Source organism: Caretta caretta, chromosome 9 (assembly GCF_965140235.1).
Source record: "Caretta caretta isolate rCarCar2 chromosome 9, rCarCar1.hap1, whole genome shotgun sequence".
NCBI classification, from domain to species: Eukaryota; Metazoa; Chordata; order Testudines; family Cheloniidae; genus Caretta; species Caretta caretta.
In genome coordinates this window covers 48,210,600-48,228,029 of record NC_134214.1, presented here as the reverse complement: position 1 = coordinate 48,228,029, position 17,430 = coordinate 48,210,600, and the positions used below count along the sequence as shown (strand labels likewise).

The 17,430-nt window shown below is 44.4% G+C and overlaps 1 protein-coding gene across 5 annotated transcripts in view; it reads left to right on the top strand.

The window, feature by feature from the left end:
• The first annotated feature begins 1,809 nt into the window (after nt 1–1,809).
• Nucleotides 1,810–17,430, top strand: part of GIGYF2 (GRB10 interacting GYF protein 2) — a 143,743-nt gene continuing 128,122 nt past the window's right edge. For all 5 annotated transcript variants that reach the window (XR_007358252.2, XM_048862708.2, XM_048862709.2 and 2 more), the window contains exon 1: nt 1,810–1,954. The gene's annotated coding sequence lies outside the window, so the exon portion shown is untranslated. The remainder of the gene's footprint in view (nt 1,955–17,430) is intronic.

Sequence of the window (17,430 nt, the reverse complement as noted above, 5' to 3'; positions counted from 1 at the left end):
TTAAATCCATTGCTTCTTGTCCTATTCTCAGAGATTAAGGAGAACAATTTTCACCCTTCTCCTTGTAACAAGCTTTTCTGTACTTGAAAACTGTTATCATGTCTACTGTCTTCTCTTCTCCATACTCAACAAACCCATTTTTTCAACCTTTCCTCATAGATCATTCTTTTTAGACTTTTAATAATTTTTGTTGCTCTCCTCTGAACTTTCTCCAATTTGTCCACATCTTTCCTGAAATATGGTGCACAGAACTGGACACAATACTCCAACTGTGGCCTTATCAGCATGGAGTAGAGTGGAAAAATTACTTTTCATGTCTTGTCTACAACAGTCCTGCTGATACACTGCAGAAAGATGATTGCTTTTTTTGCAACAGTGTTACACTATTGACTCATATTTACTGCTGTGATCCACTATGAGCCCTAGATCCCTTTCCACAGTACTCCTTCCTAGGGAGTCATTTCCCATTTTGTATACATGCAATTGATTGTTCCTTCCTCAGTGGAGTACTGTGCATTTGTCCTTATGGAATTTCATTCTATTTACTTCAGACAATTTATCCGTTTGTCCAGATCATTTTGAATTTTAATCCTATCCTCCAAAGCTCTTGCAACCCCTCTGAACTTGGTACTGTCTTCAAACTTTAAATGTACTCTATATACTATTATCTCAATCATTTATGAAGATATTGAACAGAATCGGACCAATGACCAATACCTGCAGAACCCCACTTGATATGCCCTTCCAGCTTGACTGTGAACCATTGATAACTTCTCTGTGGGAATGGTTTTCCAACCAATTATGTACCCACTTTATAACAGCTCTATTTAGGCTACATTTCCCTAATTTGTTTGAGATCATGTGAGACAGTACCAAAAGCCTTACTGAAATCAAGATATACCACATCTACTGCTTCCCCCTATCCCCAAGGCTTGTTACACTGTCAAACAAAGCTGTTAGTTTGACATGATTTGTTCTTGATAAATGAATCTTGGCTGTTACTTATCACTTTATCTTCTAAGTGTTTGCAAACTGATTGCTTATTTGCTCCATTATCTTTCTGGGTTCTTAAATTGAGCTGACTGATCTATAAATCCCCAGATTGTTCTTATAGATTGGCACTATATTTGTCCTCTTGCAGTCCTCTGGAATCTCTCCCATCTAGCATGAGTTTTCAAAGATAATAGCCAATGGCTCAGATATCTCCTCAGCCAACCCCTTGAGTACTCTAAGGTGTATTTCATCACTCCCTGAACACTGATCAAGTTGCACTGCAGTCACCACCTGCCTGCGAGGCAAAGAAGCCCGAATGTCTTGACAGGGTGATTGCTGCAGACGAAGGGGGGGTAGGCTACATGTCAGACGGTTGAAGGAGTCTAGGCTCTATGGTGGAAATGAGGATGTGGGGCAGCTGAACACAGAAGAGTGAGATGGGCATGGAGCAGAGGCTGTGGGGAAGTACCAGACTGGTCCCCCAGCTTGACAGGGTGCAGAGTGGGGCCATAGCTGGCACCTGAGCACCAGCTGGGTGACAGGATGGCGTGGCCTAGGCCCTGTGACAGGGCGAGGCTGAAGGAGGGGCAGGAGCCAGGGTGGCCCGTGGCAGGACAGCCCAGCATACTCTTGGAGCAGCGAGGGAAGGGAAGCATTGGCGCTGGGCACAGCTGGGTGACAGGCAGAGAGCCGGGCGCGGCCGGCCTCATGCTGTCTCGATGCCCTGTGCTGGCACTAGGGCGGCGCTCGCGGCAGCCGTTGGCGTTGGGACTCCCCAGCTGTTAGCTCGCGCTCAGCTTGGGACGTGCTTCCTCAAGCCGCCGCCATTCCCATCCGGGGCCTACGCGGGTAGGTGGCGCCCTATATCACGTGACAATGCGTGGCGGCGCGACCGCCATCTTGTGTTGTTGGGAGTGAGGAATTGCTTCGGCTGTGAGAGACTCTCCGTCCGGGATCACAGGTAATTAACCCCGCTGGCTCTGGCCGGCTCCCATGGGCGCCGGGCGGTGTCTGAGCTTTTCCCCTTCCCGCCCGGGGCGTGTCTGCTCCGCAGACGCGGCCCTGCTGCGGGAACGTGCATAGGCCGCTTTGGAAGCACCGGCCTCGCCTACAGTTCATGCCCAGGCAAAGGCAGCGGGCTTGGGGTATAGAAGCCACGGAGGCCCGCGGCCTGTGAGGAGCCGAGGTTGTTTGGATTTGGCTTATGGGATAGAGGCCTTTCCTGGAGCCTCTGCTTTTGGTCTTTCCCCCCGTAGCTTCCGAGGAGACTCCGGCTGTCTGATCCTGTTCTGTTCCTACTCCCTGTTGGCTCTGTGAGGTGGGGGCTCCGTCCAAGCGGTCCCTTGGCAGCCGGTTCTGCCGTGGGTTGGGTGAGTGCCGCTGGACCGGAGCCTGTCAGGCAGCTGCAGGATTTCTCGGATTATCCCGGGCTACCTGCGGTTCCTGCTAATTTCCTTCTTACCCTAACTCCTGTGAACTCTCCTCTCCCAGCCCAGCGGGACCGTCCCGTGTCCTGGGCGAGCCGTGGGCAGGTTCCGTTCGCACTGAAACCACTCTCTTCTGAGCATGTCTGGCCTTGTCATATTGCAGACACTAGGAGAAAAGAGCTGGTTCAGGACTGAGGCCTTTCTCTCAGTGAGCTGGGTGTTAAGGGGAATACTCAGCAGTGTGTGACCATGGAGGCCTTGGCAGGCTGAAGAGTCCATTGATCAGGATCATGTATGTTTGGTATTAATCCAAGACAAGTAGTCTCAATGTCAACGAAGAACTCCCAGCACTTTCAAGTATGTATAACTGCAGTTTAAATCGAGATAAGTTTGAGGTCAAGGGGATCAGTACAGATTGACATAGTAGAAGTAACACCCCTCACCCCCTCCACACACATACTCTCCTATGCCCATAACTTAACATTGATGGCATTGTTTTTTATTGTTACTTTTGCCATTATTTTTGCTGTCCATATTTTGTTCTCTAAATTTTATTTCTGAATTCTGCTTTTGTTGTTTTTTTAATTTAATCATTTTTAGCTCATCACCCTTTGCTTTCTTGCTGCAAGAGCTAGCTTGTGCCACTTTTTGAAAAGTGTTTCCTTTTCCACAATTCTACTCATTGTGTTTATTGCCTACTAACGTCTAATTAAAGGTAAAAGTGTGTTGACTTTTGAGCATGGCTTTGAGTAGAATATGTAATAGTTGGACATTATGATGATCTGGATCTCTTTGACATAAAAACAGTTGTTCTAGGAGTCAACAAGACTTAGGACATTTATTGAACTCACCTATTGCTGCTAATTCTATTGGTAGTAGGCTTGGTAGGAGCATTAGTATAGACAAGGCACTGGTGGTCACTAATTTGTCTAGACTTTGTCTAGATCAGAGTTACGGCTTGTCTCCACTTACTGTAGATCGACGCTGCGGTGATAGATCCACCGGGGGTCGCGCTCCCATTGAATCTAGTACTCCACCAGAATGAGAAGCACCCAGTGCTGTGACGACACCACAGTAAGTCGACCTAAGGTATGTCGATTCCAGCTACGGTTATTCACATAGCTGGAGTTGCGTAACTTAGGTCAACTTAGCCCCATACTGTGGACCTGCCCTTAGCTGATACTGTGGTAATAAGTCTGCGCCTTGTCAGTACGAGCAGGAGAATCCATGGAGGTTTAACAGTGGGAGAACTTTAAAAAAAAAAAAAAAAAGTAGCATAGACACATTGATCCAGTGAGGTAATTGCTGTCAGAGCTCTTGTATCACAGAATGGATTCTTCATTGAGCATGGACAAAATGCAGGATTCTGCTTCTGGTTAACTGTATTAAATAGGTCAGAAATAGTGGTACCATCAACTGAAGTGGTACTTCACAGTGAAAATTTATAGCAGTCATAGCAAAACTTGACAGCTTGTTGACTCCACTGCTGTCTGAAGACTTAATATAACTTTTCAGTTCTCTGACAAAGTTGTAAAATATTTGTTAGTGATTTCAGGAGCTGGACGGGGTCCCAGGTCATCTGGGCTTGTGGATATACTTGCACATCCTCTGTCACCAGGTTTGGTGCAGAGCCTTTTTTGAACTGTTTTCCAGTGACTCTGTTTTCAGCTAACATAGATCATTAAAATATATATATTGCATCTTGGTTTACTACTCATCCTTTGAAAATGCATCAAGAGACCTGTGTAACGCATCAATATGAATCCGATGAAGTGAGCTGTAGCTCACAAAAGCTTATGCTCAAATAAATTGGTTAGTCTCTAAGGTGCCACAAGTACTCCTTTTCTTTTTGCGAATACAGACTAACACGGCTGCTACTCTGAAACCTATCAATAAAATAATTTCTCAAATACCTTGAACATCCCTTCTTTTTTCCAATAAAATGGTGTCCAGCAAAGGGGCTGAAAGTATGCTAAAAAGATTCCTTTTCTCTCTAAAATGTACAATAAACTTAAAGGGAAAACAGCTTGAAAAATCAGCCTTTTATTTGAAAACCTTGTATTGGTCATAGTTAAAAGTAGATACTACTATAACTGAAAGGTGGTGTAGAGCTCTTTTTCATTTTTACTTTGTGTATAGTCAGTTTCACTATTTTCCCGGTATAGTCAATCATCTTGCTTTCCGAAAAGTCTCAGACACCAACTGGGGAATAGAAAAATCCGTACATACACATTTTTAAAGGACATTTTAAAGTAGAACAATGCCACTCCTTCCAAAGACTTAATATCTAAAAGGTCCTCTGTCAGGAACTGAAATTTTTTAAAGTTAAAAATTAAAACAAATCAAGTTGAATAATGCCTTGCAAATTTATGAATACTTTAAAGAAGCAAATGAAGTTTTCCATTTGGGGTGAACTATGGAAGTGAGAGATGACGGGTAGCGCACATGCACATTATCCATGTTGATCTGGGGTGTTGGCTGAATGGACTTTTGGCTAGTCTAAATTCTGTCAAATGATATTTGCAGTGTACTAGAACACACAAGGAAAAAGCAGTTCGACTGACTTTAAAGTTACGTCTACACTACAAGTGCTGCTACAGATCATCTTACTACAGCAACAAAGGGGATGTTTCTCTGTTGCTGCAGTAGATCCATCATAACAAGAGGCAGTAGCTAGGTCAGTGGAAGAATTTTTCTGACAACCTAGCTGCATTTACAATGCGGGTTAGGTCAACATAACTGTGTTGCACAGGGCATGAAATTTTTCACAGTCCTGAGCGATGTAGCTAGGTCGACTTAAGTTTTAACTGTAGACCTGGCATTAGTTAAAAGTGACCTGCAAAGGGGAGTTGGTTGGAGACCCCTGCTGCAACATTTTATTTTATTTTTCTTCTTTAATGTGTTGAGACCTGAAATTCTCCTTAGATTTTCTGCTTGTGTTTAACGTTTGAAATGTCAAAAATCTTAAATGTTATTTTCATTTCTTTTGCTAGACTTCTCTTTGGAAGTCCAAATAATGGATAGAGGAGTCGTTCCCCCCCCCCCCCCCCGCGATCCTCCCCGTAATTGAAATGTTTCAAAAAGATCTAGTCTCCAAACTGTTCCTTCAGGTAGTTAAGTTAAATAGCTGTTAACAAACAGTCCCATGGTTTTTAAACAGTCTGATTTAAAAATTAATTTTCATCTCAGTTCAGGATTCTATTCCATGGCTTTTGTGATGTCATGCTCATACTAGCTCTCCAGTACTCCTGTTCAAGGAAATACTGGGATAAATGATACGTAAATCTTAAATGTAAAACAATCAGGGGACAAAAAGCTTAAAGAAGGATTTTAAAGTTTGCTTTTAGGCTATACTTAAAGGAAATAGGTTATAACCAAGAAGATTTAGTGATGATGTACATGTGAACAGTGTGCCCTCTTGTGGTGGCATGCATATTAAAAAGAATGTAGGGTCCTGCTATACTACTTTTCTGTAACTCGCTTTATTAGTTCCAGTGGTAGTGGCAGGATGCGAAGATAAAGGATCAGGATCTCACTCCCAGCTTTACAAGTTTGGATGTCTTTGTTAGTAATTGAGTTTGCAGCAGTGGATTTATTACAGAATGACATCCAGCTGTCTTTCTCAAAATATGAAGGAACTTTGTCAACCTGTTTTTGAATTACAGGTAGCTAAAAATTCCCTGAACATGGAAGCCACTTAGCAGTAACTCCTTAGTTATGGTGATAAGTAGGGAGTCATTATAAATCCTATGTTCATATTGCTTATACTTTTGCACAGAAAGTATTTTTATACATCTGAGGGGTTTTTGGAGAGTTTGAAAGTGGCATTTTGGGATGTATAAGTAGGGGCATAGCGAGCAGATCGAGGGACGTGATCGTTCCCCTCTATTCGACATTGGTGAGGCCTCATCTGGAGTACTGTGTCCAGTTTTGGGCCCCACACTTCAAGAAGGATGTGGATAAATTGGAGAGAGTCCAGCGAAGGGCAACAAAAATGATTAGGGGTCTGGAACACATGAGTTATGAGGAGAGGCTGAGGGAGCTGGGATTGTTTAGCCTGCAGAAGAGAAGAATGAGGGGGGATTTGATAGCTGCTTTCAACTACCTGAAAGGGGGTTCCAAAGAGGATGGCTCTAGACTGTTCTCAATGGTATCAGATGACAGAACGAGGAGTAATGGTCTCAAGCTGCAGTGGGGGAGGTTTAGATTGGATATTAGGAAAAACTTTTTCACTAAGAGGGTGGTGAAACACTGGAATGCGTTACCTAGGGAGGTGGTAGAATCTCCTTCCTTAGAGGTTTTTAAGGTCAGGCTTGACAAAGCCCTGGCTGGGATGATTTAACTGGGAATTGGTCCTGCTTCGAGCAGGGGGTTGGACTAGATGACCTTCTGGGGTCCCTTCCAACCCTTATATTCTATGATTCTATGAAAGGAAGTGGTGAAGACACTTAAATTATGGATGTTTTTAAAAGAAACTGCCTTATTTTAAAATTTTAAATACAGTTTAAATTACCTTAAGTAGTTATTTGCAGAAATCCACCTTAATGTTTGCCTTAGCTGCTTATGATGTGTGAGCAGCATTGCAGAAGTCTGGCTATCTTAGATAGATATATTGCCCCCATGACTGTAGCATCTGAGTATCTGTCTTTTATTGGAATTATACTTACAACACCTCTGAGAGGCAGAGAAAGTACCATTATCCCAATTTTACACATGGTGAACTGAGACACAGAGAGGCTGTGACTTGCTCAAGCTTATACAGGAAGTCTGTGATGGTGGAGCAAGGAATTCAGCACTAGGATAGAGCCGTAACCTCTGGACCATCCTTTCTCCATAGTTCATAAACTTTGTAGGGCAATGTGAAGTAGAGGGAACCAAGGACCCACAAACATCTCCTAAGATCTGCATTGCACATGAAGTACGGAGAGTTGGGGATCCTGCTGAGCTTTTCAAAGCCATCATGGAGCTTCTGAGGCTTTTTGTTTTAAAAATCCTTTACTAAAATTAAGTTAAGGTTGCTACAATGTATGTATGCCAAGGAGGGTTATAGTTTAACATACCCTCTCCCAAGCATTTAAAAATATGGTAATAAACAGTTTATGAAGGTAGTTAAATATACAAAGATATTCACCATTCAGATGATATTTTACGTGTACCTAGATAAAATATCAGATTGTATATTCTAAAATCCTTTAAAGGTAATTATAAATTTGAAATATATTCAGTTTTAAAAAATGACTTCAATGTAATTTCAGGTACACTTCTCTCTGAGTCCCCCGTCAATTTTTTAGTGCTTTACAACCACATAATCCTATTTTCAAAATGTTTTTCTGTACCTGAGCTGTGCCAAAAACCCACACAAACATGCAAAACTAATTATAGTGAAAACATTAGATTGACGATATGGAAAGTGCTGTAAAATGCACCAAGTAAACAGGTGAAACAGGCTATACATAAATGTAATAAAACTGGAAATCAAGGCTTTTTTCTGCTGTTTAAACAAGCAACTTTTTTTTTTAAGTAGGCAACATTTATTTCACTCTTGTAAAATTTTTTTAGTTCATGATTTGATCTTTTAACTCTGTTCTCAGATCATCCAACAGGGAAATGCTTGTGTCACAGACCCAAACCACAACTTGAAATGCTTCTTAAATCACTGACTACAAATTAAAATGTCATACGTTGTATAGATATGTGGATTCCTCTTTCTCTTGTGTGGTAAATAATATTTAAATAGGCTGAGATTTTTTGGTCTACATGTGTAAAGTGACTTTAGATTAAGGTAGATGTGTGGTCGGTATCTGGAGGATAGTGAGCCTCTCTAGGGAGGGTAAATCAAGACAACATAAGAATTCAATTATATTGGGAGTGTAGATGTGTTTTCTGCCTCATGGTAGAATGGGGAGAATGTGTGGAGAAGATGTTTCTGGACCGTGTGAAGACTAAAGGTAGATGTTCTGGTCTCATGACCCATTTACAGGTGGGTAGTTGGAATGGGATAAGGTTGAGCTTTTGGTTTACATGTGAGATGTAAAAGGTGAGATGTTAGTGTTACTAGCTAGTAATCGGTGGTTGAACCATTGTCTTAGCCATATGTGGAGAATTTGTAGCACGTATTGGAAGCTGATGATGTAAGATGAGGGGATATAAAAGTTTTCTTATTTATAGGTGGAGGCTGAACAGGGATATGAGACATAGTTAAGCTCCCGCCTCCCCCACCCCCCATGGGTATATGCAGCTTACAAATACATACTTAAGAAATCATGGGCTTGATTCAGCTCCCCTCTTTACATAGGGCTCAGTTAGAGTTGGATCAGGTGCTGAATGAATTGTGACCTTGTTTGATTATTTCCCTTCCCTTATTGTTTGCTATTTGTATTGCAGTAGTGCTTAGAGGCCTCATTTGAGATCACAACTCCGTTGTTGTAGGTGATGTACAAACACACAGAGTTTTTAGTCCTATTTGAAACAAAGCAAGTGAGTGTAACTACCTACCTCTTCTGCTCAGGGCAGGAAAGATTTCTCTATGAATCCCTGTGTTATAGAATAGATGATGGACCCAGGAAGTGTTGATGATATACTCTTATATATGTTATGTGTATATATACATGCATAGGCACTGACTCTGTGGGTGCTGTGGGGCTGGAGCACTCATGGGGAAAAATTAGTGGGTGTTCTGCACCCACTGGCAGCCAAGCTCCACCTGCCCCCACCTCGCCTGCTCCTCCCCCTCTCAGCACTTCGCATCCGCTGCCTAAAAGCTGTTTGGCAGCACTTAGGACTTTCCAGGAGGGAGGGGGAAGAGTGAGGAGGCGGTGCACTTGCGGGAGGAGGTGGTAAAGAGGCGGGGACTTGGGGGAAGAGGGTGGATTTGGGGCGGAGCGGAGTGGGCAGGCGCGGAGCCAGGAGGAGGGGTTGAGCACCCACGGGGCGAAGCAGGCGCCTATGTATACATGGTAGCAACCTTTATTTAAAGCTAACTTTTTTGTCAGTTGGTTAAAGCAGACTGCCCTGTTACTAGCCTGTCACTCCAACATCTTGTCTCTTATCCTCTCATGTGACAGCTATACTTTCATGTTTAAGAGCAGCTCCTTTGTGAAAAGAAGACTTTGTAGTAGATTCTACATGGGAGAGTTCTTGAAATACCTTTCCAATGAAAATCTAGAAATGCTTTATCACTCTGAAATATCCATTTTCTAAACATTTTATGTTTACTACCTGGGGGCATGGAAAATCTTGCAAAGTGGGGAAAACCTAATTGAGAATCATAAAACATGCTATAGCTATATGAGGCCTACAGAGGTCTGGTTAGGTAAATTAATGTGAAAATGATTGTTCATTCCAGGAATCCTTTTATTTGTGTGCCTTGACTTCATATGTTTTGGAATGTTATACATACATTTTGTTGGATTTAATGTGTTTTGTAGCAGTTTAGGGTTTGTCAGAGGGTGGAGATGGATGGCAGGAGAGAGATCACTTGATCATGACCTGTTAGGTTCACTGCGGCACCTGGCATTGGCCCTGTCGGTAGACAGGATACTGGGCTGGATGGACTTTTGATCTGACCCTCTATGGCCCTTCTTATGTTCTTAGTTACAGCACCATGTGATAGCTGGAAAGGAGGCGGTTCTACCTCTGGAACAGATAGTGGCAGGGTCGTGCTAATTAGATATGATGGGTCAGGGATTCTGAGGGGGGTAATCAGGGGGCGGGAAGTGGGAGGGGGCCAGGCTGTTTGGGGAGGCGCAGCCTTCCCCACCCAGCCCTCCATACAGTTTTGGAACCCTGATGTGGCCCTCAAGCCAAAAAGTTTGCCCACCCCTGCCCTAGACCCTGCCTGGAGGCTTGATTGTTCACATCTCTCTGGCTAGTATGTTTTAAAAAATGTTGGAGCTCCCATCTGCATCTGATTTGTTGAAGGAGTAAAAGATCTTTCTCCTTCCCTATTCTGCTGCTGGAGGATGGGGAACTCCATTACTCTGATGCTTTGCCAGTCTCCTCGCTGCTGATGCAAAATGAGTGGGTAGGTAGGGTCTCTGCTATTTCACATCCTTCCTCTTGGCTCTTATGGGGGGCAGGGTTAGGATCTTTAACCTATCCTTTTTTTCTTGTCAAGCTCTCCCTTCAATACTTCCCCTTCCTGTCTCTTATGCTACTGATAAGTTTTCTGCACAGGAGCAAGTTGCAAGTGAAATTCTGCTGTCCAAAGTTCTATATAGCAGCTGTGAAAGTGACCAACCCATGGCTAGTTTCACTTTGCTGCTTGAGAATATTACTAATGGTAACAGGCACTGAAGCAAAAGCTGCCCAAAGACTCAGAATATTTTGTGGTAGTTCAAAGTGGGAATGTTATATTTCCAATCATAAAGGTTAGAAATGTAATTAACATACAGAGGCTTAAATTCTGAAGGAACAATGTCTTAGGAGTCCTCCACTCTAGGGAAAACTTTCTGTTAACTATAGGTGAGTGAATTTTCCAAGCCCTGCTCTACAAGACCTGAAGGTTAAAATGGCTGTGTAGAGAGAAGTATGTTTTAAGTCTCCTGGGTAAACACTGAATTGCTTGAAAAGGGAGAGCTATGTATTTCTTCTCATGTGTTCACATGTTCATGATGATATTTAAGCATGTGTTGGAAAAATGGCTGAGGTTGAGAGAGAATATTGCTTGGTTCTCCAGAGTTCAGGTCTCCCAAAGTTTAAAACATGTAGCAGCCGTAAAGGTGTAAATTATAATCGGAAGAGCTTTGAAGTCGGCAATGATGGCTTCCCTAAAATTACAAATTTTGTTGAGCTTGTTGCTTAGAATGTGAACTTCTGTTCCGCGTTTTGTCTAGTTTGATTTTGCTTTATACTATCCATGGGGGATGCCACAAGAAGGCAATCAGAACTTGGACAAGATGCCACTAGTAAGGATATGATTTAGTCATCGAGGTCACAGATTCCGTGACTTTAACGGCCCTCCATGACTTCTTTGGGTTCAGCCCCCACTGCAGCAGGGGTTGGAGCTGTCTCATCTCCTCCACCCCTCCCTCCCCCCGTGGCTGCAGTGGGGGCTGGAGCTGTCCCATGGGTGCACACATTCCCCCCCCCCCCCCGTGGCTGCAGCTGTCTCATTCCCCCCATCCAAGCAGGGGCTGGAGCAGTCCCGCCTCCCCTCCCCCAGTGGCTGCGGTAGGGTCTGGAGCTGTCTTGTCCTGCGTGGCAGTCAGTCCTGTCCCGTCGTCTCCTCCTCCTCCTCCCCCCCGTCACAGACAGATGGCAGGATACTGTGAATTTTTGTTTATTGCCTGCGACCTGTCTGTGACTTTTAACTAAACATAATCATGACAAAATATTAATCTCATTACCTTCAAAAGTTCATGGCAGACTATCACGGATGAAAACAGCCTTGTGCAAGGTTGACAATGGTTCCAATAGATATACATAAGCAATGCCCACTTCCCATAAGATTTTTCTGCCCACCTCCAGAAGAAAACACCCGTAGTTCCTGCTGACTTGCCACGACTGCCTTCACAATATCATTTTGCAGTGGCCATTGATGCACTCGTATCCAGTGCTGCTGGCCCAGTGCTGATCTCAAGAGATGTACAACGGCGTATTGGCTAACAGGTATGTCCTTGCAGAGTTGCGGCATTTCTGGGATAGAGAGGCGGGCATGCTGATGAATGTAAGTAAGGGTTTCTGAAATTCATCTGTTTGCATTTGGGACACAGATCCTGGATTAGTCTTAACAGGCTTCTGACAGGGACAGCCAGTGTGGCTGCCACAGTGCAGGAATTTGGCTTAGCCCAGTCTTCACAGTGTGACTACGGGGTAGTGATACAGACAGTGAAACACGTGGTGGAGGAGTGCACGATTAGAAGATTGTGAGGGTGAAGTACAATACTTTGCTATCCTTGATAATGCAGCAGTTAGATGGCTGAACAATCTAGATATTGACGTGTGACCCATATGGAAGAAGATGACTAGCTTTGTTTAAACCTGTTGTAGTCCAGAATGGTCAAATGAGTAGATTTGACTGTATCCATTGCAAGGACCCGAAGGCTGTAGCAGTCGCTTTTTCTTGTGCCAGAAAGAGAACTACATCTAGGGCTAGGGTCTTGAAGTATGTCATCACTGCAGAATAAACTCGGGCTTTTATATGGATGTTGCTCCTAACCCCTCTCCCATCCACGTGTGATGCTGCTTTCAAGCCATGCTAGCTGGCTTGTCTTGGGGTATAGGCTAGAGTTCAGATGCTGCTTTTGCTTGGGCTGGTAACCTGTCCTCTTTGCACTGAGGATGCGTGCTAAATCAATCCAATGCAGACAGTCCTTCATTGCTTTTCCACAATTCCCCCTGCCTGCCCAGAAGGACAGAGAATTCACTCTGTATCATAGAGTGGCTTCGTTTACTGCAGCACTAAGAACCGTAAGCTAAGCCCTCACTGACACGCACAGCTGAGAGCAGCATCAGCGAGGACACAGTAACGATGCGGTTTGGCTTTACGGGTTTGGGATAGGCTAACCTGGATACTCAGACATAGGTGCCAATGAACTGAGTTAAATCTGCAGTGAAAACGTACACAAACTCACTGAATCCAAGGGTATGCTCTGGTTCTCGCTGAAAGACTTACAGAAACATGTTGGTGCCTGTAATCTGGTTGTAAATTGTCCTACCTCCAGTGGGGGGAGCTAGAGCAATTTGCACCAGCTGAGGATCTACCCCACTGTTTCTTACTCAGTCCCAAAATTAATCTCTGTACATAAAACTTTTTTTTCCTCAGCCTCCTTCATGATGTTAGCTGTGTTGTGGTCTGCTTATAAACATGATGAATGTATTAGACATTTAAAAGCAATTTAAATATGCAAAAGTGAAACTCTTTTAGAATTGAAAAATTTGATTAAGCATATAACTTTAAAATAAACTATAAAATGAGAAGGATTTCAGTGCAGAAGAGTAAAACTCCATCCTGTAACAAGATGATACTGATGTCTCTGATGCTACATCCAATCACCTAAATAGTGTTCCACACAGGCCACTCCTTTAAACAATTATTCACCTAAGTCAGATCTGAAAGTGGTGATAACAGCCCAAAAAAACACAGCAGCACAGTACTTTCAAAGTTTCAGAAGAAAGAAAAACATATTCTTGTAAAAATTGTGGTGGCTTGTATATTTTTGTCTTGGAGTAATATTAATCATTGAAGTACGCTGTGGTAAATGCTTTTCCGTTATCACAGGGGTTCTCAAACTTCATTTCACTGTGACCCCCTTTTGACGACAAAAATTACTATATGACCCCAGGAGGTGGGACTGAAGCCTGAGCCCACCTGATCCCTGCCACCGCAGGTGGGGGGCTGTCCAGATGCACATCAATATTCTGGAACTCCAGACAGTACAGAGAATGTGTCAAGCATTTCTTTCATCCATTGGCTCCCATCATGTTTTCATCATGTCAGACAACACCACCACTAATTATTACATCGACAAACAAGGGAACACAAGGTTGACTGCTCAGTGTGCCGATGCGGTCAATCTCTATGGAAATGGTACATTGTCCAGAAGATCCTGTTGTTGGCAGCCTATCATCTGGGTAACTCCTTGCTTAACATTGTAGTTATGTTCCTGAAAAATGTGACTTTGGATTCACTTAACATCGTTTCACTTAATTTCCCTATAAGAATTCATGTAAATGGGGGGGGGGGGAGAGGTTCCAGGGAAATTTTATTCACCAGACAAAAGACTATATTATATACACACCCAGTATAAGTTTTAAACAAACAATTTAATACTGGTACATGGTGATGATGATTGTGGAGCTTGGTTGAGGTGGTGAAGTCAGAGGGTGGGTTATCTCCCAGGGAATGCCATACTGCTAAATGACGAATTAGCATTTGGCTGAGCCCTCAAGGGTTAACTCGTTGTTAATGTAGCCTCACACTCCACAAGGTAGCACGAATGGAGGGAGGGGAGACAGCATGAAAGAGAGAGACAGAGACACACACCCTGTGTGTGAGAGAGAGATGTGCGTTGCTCCTTTGAGTATGCTGACCCTACTCTTGAGTACACTGCCTTTTTAAGTTGATCGGCAAACTGAGATGGCAGATGCTGCCAGAAAGCTCCCTTCATCCTGAGCCCTGTCATGTGTCCCCACTGCTCTATGGAAGATGGGCGTGCAGGAGCAGGGGGATACCCTGATATTAGGCTCTCCCCCTCCCCCTTAAGCAGGAGGCTCTGGGGAGCAGCTCCAAGGCAGAGGGCAGGAGCAGCACATGGCAGTGTGGGGAGGGACAGCTGAACTGCTGGCAATTGATAGGCTGCTGGGTGGCTGCCACACAGGAAACTTAAGGGAACCGGGAGCTGATATGGGGGCTGCCAGTCCACCCTGGTTCAAAGCCCCCACCAGCTAGCTGCAACGGGCTGCTCTCCCTGCAAGTAGTGGACAAAGCATGTGGCTGCCAAACAACGTTATAAGGGAGCATTGCCCAACGTTAAATGAGCATGTTCCCTAATTGATCAGCAATGTAACAACAAAATGGCATTAACCAGGATGACTTTAAGTGAGGAATTACTGTACTCGGAATGCGATTGCAGACTCTCTCAGCAGAAGCTTAGTGGCCAATCACAAGTAGGAATTCCACAACACTGTAGTAAGCAACATTTTGAACCCATGGGGGACTCCAACCAGAGACCTCTCTGCCTCCCACTCCAGCAACAAATGCAGCACATATTGCTGTAGAGCAGTGGTTTTAAAACTTTTTTCCTGGTGACTCAGTTGAAAAAAATAGTTGATGCCTGCGATGCAACAGAGCTGGGGCAAAGGGTTGGGGTGCGGGAGTGAGGGCTGTTGGGTGGGGACAGGAATGAGGGGTTCAGGCTGTGGGAGGGGGTTGGGCTGTGCAAAGGGGTCAAGGCTCTGGGTTGGGGGTGTGGGCTCTGGGGTGGGGATGGGGATGAGGGGTTTGGGGCTCCAGGTTTGGGGCAGGGCTCAGGGCTTGGGCAGGGGATTGGGATGTGGGCTTACCACAGGTGGCTCCCAGTCAGCGCCATAGCCAGGGTGCAGAGGCAGGCTTCCTGCCTGTCCTAGCAACGCGGACTGTGCTGCACCCTGGAAGTGGTCAACAGCGGGTCTGGCTCCTTGGCGGAGGTGCTGCCACCACCCCCAGCTCCCATTGGCTGGGAACTGGCCAATGGGAGTGTGGAGCTGGTGCTCTGCAGGATATAGGTATCCACTCCCAAGGCGATTCTTTCATACTTTGCTGGTCAAATTAGATCAACTATGCCTTCTCCTTTCTACCACGCCTGCCACAAGTACGCCATCCGCACTTTCCCCAAGCTGCTAACACAATAGCACAATCAGACATCCTGATCTGTAGATTCTTCATCCCAGTGCATGGTATTTGGATGGGCATCTTCTCTAGAAGGGGAATGTTTATCGGAAGTGCAAGACATCCTTTTGAGCAGCAGGAAAGAGTCCACTAGGCTTTCCTACTGGACCAAGTGGAAAAGCTTTCCCCAGAGGAAATGGAGATTCCTTTTCTTTTGGATTACCTCCTGTTCTTGAAGATGTTGGGGCTCACCCATAACTTTCTCAAGGTCTACATAGCAGTAGTCAGAGCCTTCCATCCCCCTGTGGAAGTACACTCTGTATTTACACATCCATTGACTACTAGGTTTTGGAAAGGTCTCCTCAGAACTTTTCTACCTGAACAACCTATTACTCCCCAGTGGGGCCTCAGCCTCATTCTTGTGGCACTAATGAAACAGCACTTTAAACTGCTGGCTTCATGCTCTATGTCCCTCTTTTCCATGAAAGTCACCTTCCTTGTGGCTATCACTTCAGCAAGAATGGTAGGTGAACTTGGGGACATGATGGCAGACCCCCCTTTCACCACTTTCCATAAGGACAAAGTCTCTTTGTGGCTACATCCCAAGTTTCTACCAAAGGTCATATCCCAGTTTCATCTCAACCAACCCATACACTTTACCTGCTTTCTTTCCAAAGCCTCTCACATCGGCAGAGGAACGATGACTTTGGTCCCTTGACACCTGCCAGGCCTTGGCCTTCTACCTGTAGAGGAGACCATCTATCAGGAAGTCTCCTAGATTGTTTATCACAAGAGTTGAGACCGTTAAGGGGCAAGCAGTCTCCACACACAGAATCTCCAAGTGGATGTTTGGGTGCATTACAATCAATCAGTTATTTGGGCTGTCTCCACCCTTTGGGATGAGAGCCTGTTGCATGTGAGCCCAGGCGTCAACTATGGCCACCCTCCATGATGTACCACTTTGAGACACATATAGGGCGGCCACGTGGAGTTCAGTATATACCTTCGCTGCACATTATGCGTTGGTGCAGAACTCTGCGATGGATGCCTCATTCGGCGTGGCTATCCTCCACTCCACCATTTCATCCTCATCCTTGCAACTTCTTCCGAATTAGGTATTGCTTGTTAATCACCCTAAGTGGAATAAAGTAGGAACCATCACTCAGAGAAGAGGAGGACGTTACTTATCTGTAACTGGAGATTCTTTGAGATGTGTGGTCCCTATCTGTATTTCACTTCCCACCCTCCTCCTCTGCTGTGAATCTGTTCAATTTGCAATGGAGAAGGAACTGGAGATGTGGTCTGTCCACCCTGCCGTTATCACCTCAGGTGAAACCATGAGATATGAGGCAAGGGGATATGCACAGACAGAAAGACTACTACTACTTTCTGCTCCTGCAACGCATGGCATGCATGTGTAAACTTCAGATAGAGACCACACATCTTGAATAACCTCCAGTTACAGGTAAGTAACCTCCTCCTTTTTTTTGCAATTGTAAGTAATAGAACATTTTAAATGAAATATCCTGGTACTTGCCCAGGAAATCTTGCTGTTTGCCATGGATAAGTGACTGGATTTTTCAAGCTCTGTAATTTTTCATAATTTATAAAATGTGTAGCTGTGACTTCATTAATCAAACTTTTACTTCTGCAGCGGAGAGGAGTAGTGGTTCCTAAGTAGGTATTTGCTGGTGTGTTCAG